Here is an 11,574-nt window from a genome sequence, read left to right as displayed (position 1 = left end):
CTGTGAGCATCAATTGTTGAGTATTTATTTTGATCAAGTGCTTTTATTTTTTTTACATTTCCATGTAATAATTTAGCAAAAGCGTCTGTCCAAAGCAATCTACTAATGAGTAGTACAAAAAAGCAATTCATCTTATGAAAGCAAAGACTACGAGAAGTGCTAGTAATCTAGTAACAGTATCGTCTTGAGAATAGTACAATAGTTTTATCAGCTGTATTTTATTTTTTTATTCATATTCATTTTGGATACAGAGAAGGGCAAGCTGATTCAGTAGCTCCATTTTCGGTAATGAAAACACAATCTGACAAATTCTGGAAAGATTTTGTTTTTTTTCCTCCATTAACGGCTTCATTATGTATCCTGCAAGGTGTCATAGGGATTTTCTAGTCCACTGTCCTTTTGAATGGACATCTAGGTTTCTGTGGGAGAAAATTCAGTTTAATGGGAGTTACTGTACTGTTTAATAATGGTACAATTATCTAGTGTGGGAGGAGAAAACTGGTATATAGAAACATACAACCATCTGTCCTCTCCGGTTCAATCTCTCTGTCTCTTTCCATTAGTCTCCCCCTCCTCCGCATGTAGAACATTGCGCCCACAGCAAGACCCAGGAACATGGCAGCCGCCACGAAGACACTTATTGCCACTGTTGCTGTAGAACTTCCAATGGTGTCATCTATCTCTAATTGCAGGTCTTGGATTTCTGGTCTCCCGGTCTGAGTCTTCCAAAGTCCAGTCACATCTATCATTGACGAAGTGAAAAGTTAAAACTCTTGTCCTAATTCATAAAAATTACACTGGTATGGAATAAAAATGGCAAACCGTCAAGAGACAGGAGGAAGATGACATCATTTCCTTTGATGAAGCTTCGACTCTTCAGACGACCATGTGTGATGTAATTGCTGGTACCGGAACCCGGACCCCGGTAGAATTTACTGCCATCTGTGTCAGTGACTAGACTGCCTACTTTTCGTGGGTCATCCCAGAAATACTCAACATTACCCATGGCTGCACAAAGAGAGAATATATTATTTATAAAATGCATTTTATTGACTTCAAACTTAACATAATCTGTAACCAAGTACTAAGAATATCTTAGCATTAATGGCTCATAAAAATGCCTCCCCAACTCTTTGTTTGTGTCTTACTGTCAGTTGAGGTCTTGGTTGGATCTGTAGTGATCATCCTAATGTTGTTCATGCGATGTTGGATGTCTGGATTCTGGTCCATCAGCTCCATAGATGCCTGACGCCATGGACATGGCCATTGGAGATTGTCATCATTGGGTCCAGAGGTCAAGTGGAGGTATATTGCCATTTTATCTGGACTATCCTTCAAACCATTAATGTACAAACCAATCTGAAATGAGTAACCATCTGGGGACAGGAAGCGGGGGCTGTAGGTTTTTGAACCGGCAGGGGTTGTAGCGAGAAGACTGGAAAAATCACGAATGCGCCAAGTGTATTGAGGACACTGGGTCTCTGAAAGGTTGATGTCGTCCAGAGACAGACCACCCTTTGATGTGTCTCTTCCTTTAACCCCTTCAAATACTACTCTGAATTTATCAGAGACATCTAGCGTAACATGATATAGTTCCCAGGATCCTTGAAGTCCACCTAGGTTGTACAAGTATAAGTTACCAATAGATTAAAATTATTTAATTGGTGTTTTAAACATAAAAAGTATTACCACTGATCTTCTGAATGAGTCTCAGGGCTCCTTTGGGGTTTTTAACTGTGTATTCACGCACCCAGATGTTTAGCTGGTCATCAATGCCCCCGCTGTTGTAGTGATAAAACTGCAGGCATTGGGAGGGTCTTTTGGGGTAAAAGAGGCGACTTTCCAGGTAAGCCTTGTCACCCTGGGTTCCTGTGGCTGTGCTGAAATGCATGAAGAACCCAACTCCTGGGGAAGTATAAACTTTATTAGATAATTGGGTATTAAGCCAGTCTTCTTGCTTTCTCTTTAGAAATTATTATGGAGTTTAAAGATCATTTTACATGTCATAATCCTTGACAAGAAATGCCTAGAGAAGGTCAAATAATGTTTCCCTAGAGTATCAGTAAAATGTTTATCATGAAGACCAAAGTGCCACCATAAAATCGTAAAACAGTTATCAATGCAGGATTTTGGACTATGAATTATTAAACCTTTTACACAGAGGTGATATAGCAATGAACAGACAAAACTAAACAAATAGTCTTCCATGTGACACCACCCTATTTAAAGAAATAGTTCATCCAAATTCACCCTCATGTTGTTCCAAACCCGTAAGGCCTTTGTTCATCGTTGGAACACAAATTAAGATTTTATTTTTTTATTTTTTTTGTGAAATGCAAGAGCTTTGATCTTCCATAGACAGCATAGCATCTGACACATTCAAGTCCCAGAAGGATAGTATGGACACGATTATCATGGTCCATGTGACAGTGGATCAACTTAAATTTTATGAAGCTACAAGAATACTTTTTGTGCACAAACAAAACAAAAATAATGACTTGTTTAATTGGTTTCTTCTCTTTTGTGTCAGTCTTCAATGCGTTCAACACAGTAGTACAATGGATGGGTGTGGTGCTGCTGATGCAGTAGTCCCTTTAGATCCTTTTCACAGTAATACCAGTAAATTGCTGTGAAATTGCCAGAACGACCTTACTGATACATACAAAAAATACACTGTTCACACAGGCAACAAATGTTTTTTTTTTTACCTTTTTTTTTTTTTTTTTACACACCATTCACACATAGGTTTCAAATTACTGGAATATTTTGTGACATCATTAATCAGAAATTACCTCCTGGTCTTGTGTGTAAACATTGAAGGGTACTGTAGTCAGTGTTTTTATTGATGTTTTCATTTTTGTGTCAAACGTTCACATTTAGACAGCAATTTTGGCCCAGAAACATAGAATAAGACAACTTCAGACTGGACTACACAGCACAGAGTAAATGCTTCATTTGAATCAGAATGCTATGATTGGACCAGAGCCATTGAATTTTTAATTTCAATGGCTTTAGATTGGCCCAGAGTACATATCTTACGTCAGCGAGTTCTGAACTCACACATGCTTATAATAGTAATCTTCATTCTGCATTACAACCATCATGCATGACAACCAAATATATTTGAGGTTATATGGATTTTGAGCCAATGAGATTTCACAATATACAGGGCCACCCAGCACGAAGTTGCATAAATGGAAACACGATTGCATGACTTAACTCACTTATCTCATTTGCATGAAGTTTTATTTCTAGCAATAATGTGGCTCAAAAATAGTTTTCATTGTAAATAAATGCAAAACTACAATGAAATTTGTGATTAGGGGTGTTCATACCTTGACATTGACCCAGGTTGGTGTAGTCCGTCTGTGGACCGCCCTCTACCATTTGTACACGAGCCCATTTGGCATTTCCACCATCACCCTGGATCATACCACAGATATTCGGCTCCTCAAAATTGCAAGAGTCCAAAAAAGTTGAGGCTGTAGCTGGAAGAATTATGAAAAATGTTTAGGTGAGTGAGAGAAGTATTAGTTGAGCAAGTAGTCTTTATCTTATCAGTCAAACTAATGTCAATATATTTGAGGATTATTCCACAGAAAGTGCTTAATCATAAACTTACTACAATTGTATAGGCGATTCAGCTTGAGCAGGTCATTGTCACTAAACTCCATGCGTTGACCAATCACATTCAAGAATTCTGGTATTTTGGTTACAATGGTTGGTTCACTGCCTTTGCTGAAGGATGTCTTACTGTAGTGCATGACTGAACCATAATCATAGGGCACACCGAGAGAGCTTGACACCGTTTCATCATATGAATTGAAGTTGTGCTCTTTACCTACGCGAGAAACAAATGGCAAAACATTAAATAAACAAACGTGTGGATTTTAATATTAGAACATATACATTTAGGAGTTTGGCAAGACAGAATGATCTTATTGTTGATGCGTGTATTTAAAAATTAAATAGATACCCTCTTGAATCTGGTCCCACACAATGGTGACATAGTCGTCTCTGTCAGATCTGGATTGCTCATGCCAGAAACCCAGCGCATGCAGAAACTCGTGCTCCACTGTTCCTAAACTGTCACAGTTTGCACCAATTGACAACTCTTGTTTCCCCATCTTTCGATTCCCCACCTTTGAGTAACATCTGATTGAACACAAAAACATCCCGACAGTCAATGGAAGAAAGTCCAATGTTTGCACATGTCTTCAAAGGTCTAAAATGATTAGAGACTAAGATATTATTAGTCTAATTAAAAACAATATAATTATACATTTTTCAATAATAATAATAAAAAAAAATCCATGAGCATGGAGCATGGCAATATGAGTTCAAATAATGTTTTTGAAGTTTTCTTACCCACTGCCTTTAAATACGGAAATGTAGTTTGGCTCTCCATCCCTGGGTTTGAAGTCAATACAGGTCTTGAGTCTGTATTGCTCAAATGCTTTCAGTATCACACCTTTAGCATTGATTTCTATTAGAGAGAGAGAGAGAGAGAAATTCGGAGCATATATTAAGTTCGAATTTAAATGACTGGACTGAACAACTAAACTGTATCAGTTATTATTATATTCACAGACCGAGGCTGCTGTCTAGGACATATGGCACAGTGGTCGGCCAGCGATACTCTTCACCCAGGATAGTGTTTCTGCCTTCTCCCTGTTAAATGTGAACCAAACATGGATTTAGCCTGTAACTTGCGACTTTTGTTTTGTTTGAATACAATTTTATTTAGTTGTGATGTTTAGCATTTGAAAATTTACTGTATTTAAGTGTATTTATACATTAGTTTGATGTTAATGTTGACATTTTCTGAAGGTTAAGAATGTCCTAAAAATGGTTTATTATTATTTTTTAAGCCCAGAGATTCAGGTCCTACTTTGTATCATGTTTGTGGAAAGTGACATGAGGATTTGTTCAAAGAAAACACTGACCTCCTTTATCAGAATGTCTCCTTCCACCATGTCACGAGTACGAACCCCGTGAGTCCCTCCAGAGGCCAGCAGAGGGCACCATCGCCCGAATACTGACACCTACAGACATCCAAACACTCACTTACACTGATACGCACTACATTACCCAACAGCCCCGTACCTTGGACTGATCACCGGCCAGGTGTTCCATATCAGAGACTGCCATATAAGCCAGACCTTGGCGTCACCTCATTGCGAAGTCTTGTTTCTGCCACGGCTAACATTTCTGAGCGTTATACCCTGTCTTGCTATCCCAGTTGCCAACCCTTGATGATTATCGATCCTAGAACCTTTGCTGCCTACCTTTGAACCCAGATTGTAATACGGACTGTGATACTTGCTGGTTACCCCGACCCACTGCTTGGTATTGACTACGATTCTGATATCTCTACTATACTGTGTTTGCTGATCCTGACCCTTCGCCTGTACGACTACGAGTGTTCTAATAAAAGCTTGCATATGGATCCCATGTCGAGTCAGTCATCATTACAGAAGACTTCGCCAGGACAAGATCCAGCAGCCCATGAACATCTCTGCACCAACCTGGCAGCTCAGGCAAGTCAGATCGCTGCTAATCAGCAACAGTTAAATCATCTTACCGCCGTCACGGAGGAATTGGTGAAGGCTATTCAGAATCTCCATAGTCCTGTTGTCACGACACCCGCGCCACAAGCGGCCGCCATTGCACATGCGGTTCCCACGCCCTCTCAGATTAACCCACGACTGGCTTTTCCTGAGAGATTCGACGGTGACCCTAACAAATGTAAAGGCTTCTTACTACAATGTTCGCTGTTTGTGGAACAACAACCCATGCTCTATTCCACTAACAACAGTAAGGTTGCCTTTGTTTGCTCGTTGTTAACCGGAAGGGCTCTTGACTGGATTACCGCTGTATGGCGCACGGATGGATCATCCTTCTCCTCCTTCAATGATTTCCTCACACGCTTCCGTGAGGTTTTCGATCATCCCAAGGAGGGAAAGAGTGCTGGCGAACGCTTGCTAGAGCTCTCTCAGGGGAGATCTTCAGCTGCTGAGTATGCTATGAACTTCCGCACATTGGCAGCACAAACGACCTGGGTGAGTGACACCTTAAAAGTTCTGTTTCGAAAGGGTTTAAGTCATGAATTACAAACTGAACTAGCATGTCGAGATGAGGGGAGAAGTTTGAACGATTTCATCGAGTTGACGATAGCAATTGACAATCTGCAGCGTTCACGTAAACCTCGCTCTCATGTCAGTACTGTCATTAAAGCAGCTCAGTCTGTCGAGGACTCTGAACCCATGCAAGTTAATACCTATCATCTCTCATCTGAGGAGAAGAATCGCCGCTTGGCAAATCGTCTATGTCTGTATTGCGGATCCCCTGGTCATCAACGAGTCAACTGTCCTTCACGTCCTTCATCTGTCTCATCCAAATTGGTGAGTGAATCCTTACACTCTCTCCATCCAGTAAACAGTGTGTTTGTACCCCTGAGGCTGACCATTAACAACGTTCAAGTGACCACATTCGCTTTACTGGACTCTGGAGCGGCTGGGAATTTCATGTCAGCTGAGTTTGCAAGAACAAACAACGTATCATTAATACCCTGTGCTAACTCTCTGTCTGTAGCTACCATAGATGGTCGTCCACTGGGAACTGGTATCATCACTCACCTTACACAAAGTCTATCCGTCACAGCCGGTTTACTGCACCAGGAGGTCATTCAGTTCTACGTTCTGCCCACGTCTAATACACCCATAATTCTGGGACTACCATGGCTGAGACTGCACGATCCGCTAGTATCATGGAGGGAAGGTCAGATATTAAAGTGGAGTACTAAATGTCAAACAAAATGCCTGTCTACCGTTTCTCCTCTTCCAGTGCGCTCGTTGGCGATTAACAAGGAGTCATTCGAGGTTCCCAACCTACCAGCGGAATATCACGACCTCAAGGCAGCTTTCAGCAAAACCCAAGCAAACACCTTACCACCTCATCGACCCCATGACTGTGCTGTTGATCTTCTACCAGGTCACAATCCACCCAAGGGTCGTGTGTTCCCACTGTCACTCCCAGAGACCGAAGCCATGACTAAATACATCAAGGAGGAGTTGGAGAAAGGCTTCATACGTCCTTCCACTTCCCCTGCATCCGCTGGTTTCTTCTTCGTCAAAAAGAAGGACGGCAGTTTAAGACCCTGCATTGATTACCGTGGTCTCAACGAGATCACGGTGAAGTACCGTTATCCCCTTCCTCTGGTTCCAGCTGCATTAGAACAACTTCGCACAGCTCAATACTACACCAAGCTTGACTTACGCTGTGCCTACAACCTGATTCGCATCAGAGAGGGTGACGAGTGGAAGACGGCCTTTTCTACAACCAACGGTCACTATGAATACCGGGTTATGCCGTTTGGACTGGTCAATAGTCCGTCCATCTTCCAGGCGTTCATTAATGATGTCTTCAGGGACATGCTGAACAAGTTTGTTGTGGTCTACATTGACGATATTCTCATCTACTCCAACACCCTACAGGATCATATTCAACACGTCAGAACTGTGCTACAGCGCCTCATCGAACATCAACTGTACGCCAAAGCCGAGAAATGTGAGTTTCACACCACATCCACTACCTTCCTGGGTTATGTCATCAGTCCGGGGGGAGTTGCTATGGACGACAGTAAGGTCTCTGCTGTACTCAGGTGGCCAGAGCCTCAGACTCTCAAGGAGCTACAACGGTTCCTGGGATTCGCCAACTTCTACAGACGCTTTATCAGAAATTTCAGTACAGTCGTCAGTCCTCTCACTTCCATGATCAAAAGAGGTATCCATCGTCTCACCTGGGCCGAAGCCTCCCGTCAAGCCTTTAAGGAATTAAAGGAACGCTTTGTCACCGCTCCTATCCTGCATCACCCTGACCCCTCTCTTCCCTTCTTAGTCGAAGTTGACGCTTCCAATACTGGCATTGGGGCCGTTCTCTCACAACGACCAGGCCCTCAGGAGAGACTTCATCCCTGTGCTTTCTACTCACGCAAGCTCAACCCAGCGGAGAGGAATTATGATGTGGGTGATAGAGAACTGTTAGCCATGAAGGCAGCGTTTGAAGAGTGGAGACATTGGCTCGAAGGGGCTATTCATCCTTTCACCGTCTTTACTGATCATAAAAATCTGGAATACCTACGCTCCGCCAAGAGACTCAACCCACGCCAAGCCAGATGGTCCTTGTTCTTCTCCCGGTTCCAGTTCAATGTCACTTATCGCCCAGGTTCCAAGAATACTAAAGCCGATGCTTTGTCACGTATCCATGATGACGACCCTTCCATCTCAGTCCCCGAACGCATATTGCCCTTCCATGTGGTGGTTGCTCCCATCCAGTGGGATATCATGACTCTTATTGAACAACACAATTCACAAGAAGCACCACCAGCCGCCTGTCCACCGGATAAAACCTACGTACCTGCCCCTCACCGTGATCAGGTCCTGAGTCATATTCACTGTCTTCCTGCCTCCGGTCACCCCGGCATCACAGCCACACTCCATCTCCTCAAGAACCGCTTCTGGTGGGAGACCATTAACCCCGACACCATTAAATTCATTCAGAACTGTCAGACGTGTAACATGCACAAAACCCCTCGTCAACTGCCAGCTGGACTCCTTCAACCTCTTCCTATCCCTCAACGACCCTGGTCACACCTTGCCATAGACTTCATCACAGACTTACCCCTATCCCAGGGTAACACGGTCATACTCACGATCATCGATCGATTCTCCAAGGCTTGTCGCCTCATACCTCTACCCAAACTCCCTACTGCTCTTCAGACCGCCGAACTCCTGTGTAATTGGGTGTTCAGGTTTTACGGCATACCTGACGACATCGTTTCGGATAGAGGTCCTCAGTTCACCTCTCGTTTATGGAAGGATTTCTTTCAAGCCCTAGGGGTCAACGTAAGTCTCACGTCTGGCTATCACCCCGAAGCCAATGGTCAAGTGGAACGCCTCAACCAGGAGCTCACTCGGTTCCTTCGCTCCTACTGCAGCTCCCATCAAGAGGACTGGTCTCGTTTTCTCCTATGGGCCGAATATGCTCAGAATTCCCTGATCAAGCCTTCCACTGGAATCACCCCCTTCAAATGCGTTCTAGGGTACCAACCACCCATGTTCCCCTGGTCAGGTGAACCCACCAATGTTCCCGCTGTTACTGATTGGCTTCAACGAAGCGAGGACACATGGAATCAGGCCCATGTACATCTTCAACAAGCTGTACGGCGCCTGAAGGAACAGGCCGACCGTCGTCGACGCCCTGGACACACCTACCAACCGGGTCAATGGGTCTGGCTGTCCACCAGAGACCTTCGGATGAGATTGCCATGCCGAAAGCTAAGTCCTAGGTACGTGGGTCCATTCAAAATCACACAACAAATCACTCCTGTGTCATTCCGCCTTGCTTTGCCTGACACATATCGTATTTCTCCCACTTTCCACATGTCACTGCTCAAGCCCGCTTGCTGCCCCTGAGGAGGAGGGTGAGGGGAGTCCCGTGAGCAGAGTCCCCAACCGGTTCAGGTGGAGAGCGAGGAGACCTATCAGGTGCGAGAGCTGCTTGATTCAAGACGTCGGGGACGAGTTCTCCAATACTTGGTTGACTGGAGGGGTACGGTCCAGAGGAACATTCCTGGGTCAATGCCGAGGACATTCTTGACCCCAACTTAACCACGGATTTCCATAGAGAACATCCAGAGAAACCGGCCCCTCGACCTCGAGGAAGACCCCGACGTCGCCCTCCACCTCACGCCAGGAGGCGTTCGCATGGGAGGGGGCTCTGTCACGAGTACGAACCCCGTGAGTCCCTCCAGAGGCCAGCAGAGGGCACCATCGCCCGAATACTGACACCTACAGACATCCAAACACTCACTTACACTGATACGCACTACATTACCCAACAGCCCCGTACCTTGGCTGATCACCGGCCAGGTGTTTCCATATCAGAGACTGCCATATAAGCCAGACCTTGGCGTCACCTCATTGCGAAGTCTTGTTTCTGCCACGGCTAACATTCTCTGAGCGTTATACCCTGTCTTGCTATCCAGTTGCCAACCCTTGATGATTATCGATCCTAGAACCTTTGCTGCCTACCTTTGAACCCAGATTGTAATACGGACTGTGATACTTGCTGGTTACCCCGACCCACTGCTTGGTATTGACTACGATTCTGATATCTCTACTATACTGTGTTTGCTGATCCTGACCCTTCGCCTGTACGACTACGAGTGTTCTAATAAAAGCTTGCAAATGGATCCCATGTCGAGTCAGTCATCATTACACACAGGTCAAGTCCTGCAGCTGTTGAATGAGACAGCAGTTAATGCAAACTGTTATATGAAATTATGCTACAGATTAAAGATTTGATATAATGTTTCCACAAACCTTCATTTATATTAAATATATCCTGGTCTTTATCACCCATCCACATCAATTTCTGTATTGCCTTCAAAAAAAAAAAAAAAAAAAAAAAAAGATAGAACATTATATCATAGGACATTAAATCATTACATCATATGAATACATTGTTATATTCAAAATGATGTGATTATGACTCACCTGTGAGTGATGTTGGCTTTTAAAGAAAACATTAGAGAGATAACTGTCAAAGGTGCACATTTACATCAACAAACTTGTAACTTGCTATCATAAAATAACCAAAGACTATTTTCATTATAAAACTCATTCAGTCTTCAACAAGGCCATTACATTTTACCATAACTGTGTTTAGTTATGCTATAACATACGTTTATGATCATTTGCTTCTGTTTAGCACAAATAAATCAACACATGATCACAAAATGTATGACATCTGAATTCTGTACTCACCAAACACAGGGCTGTGGCACATCCGCACAGAATCAGTAATGTATGGGAGAGACGCCATGAGAACTTCACTCTAAGACGCTCTCTTCAGAACATCAGTGCATTGTGTATTAACCAATTTATAGAACAAAAGAGCCTAGTCTGCAGTGATAAGAGCCTGTACCTGATAGTGTATGATTTATTACTCTAATGGTTAATGTGATATTATTAGGCATGATAAAAGTAATTATTGATAAAGACTTGGCTAAGAATGATTTTAAAGCAATAGTCCAGCCCACATGAAAATTTGCTAAAGATTTTACTCACCCTCAAGCTATCCAAGATACAGATGAGTTTATTAAATATTTAACGCATTTAAAGCAGGGGCAGGGCTAGGGATTCTAGGGCTTTTTTTTCCTGACAAGAATTGTTTTATTTAAACACAGAATGTCTTATGTGACCACATCAAATGAGAGACTATTCAGACCCACACTCCACCTGTTGTCCAGTCCTGTCAGTCATATACTCATAGCATATGCACTTCATTTCCACTGACAAATACAGTGTCGTGCACTGTATATAATTTAATTTGAGTGCACATGCCAAATGAAACTATGAGCATGCAATGTCATTGTTATGTCATCAGTTAAGTCATAAAGTTACAATAAAGTTTTAAAGTATGCATGCATATAAGTATTTATGTTTGAAGCACATTAAGAACATGTCTGAAATGCAGATGATTTTCAAAAATGTCCTGGTGCAGCCCAGC

The 11,574-nt window shown here is 43.0% G+C and overlaps 1 pseudogene; it reads right to left on the bottom strand.

Moving 5' to 3' along the window:
* Positions 1–10,887, bottom strand: LOC113102992 (meprin A subunit beta-like; annotated as a pseudogene).
* Positions 10,888–11,574: the final 687 nt, after the last annotated feature.

The sequence above is a fragment of the Carassius auratus genome, unplaced genomic scaffold (assembly GCF_003368295.1).
Source record: "Carassius auratus strain Wakin unplaced genomic scaffold, ASM336829v1 scaf_tig00217793, whole genome shotgun sequence".
Classification (NCBI taxonomy): Eukaryota; Metazoa; Chordata; class Actinopteri; order Cypriniformes; family Cyprinidae; genus Carassius; species Carassius auratus.
The sequence above is the reverse complement of the archived record's forward strand: the minus strand, read 5'-3'. Positions and strand labels throughout refer to the sequence as shown.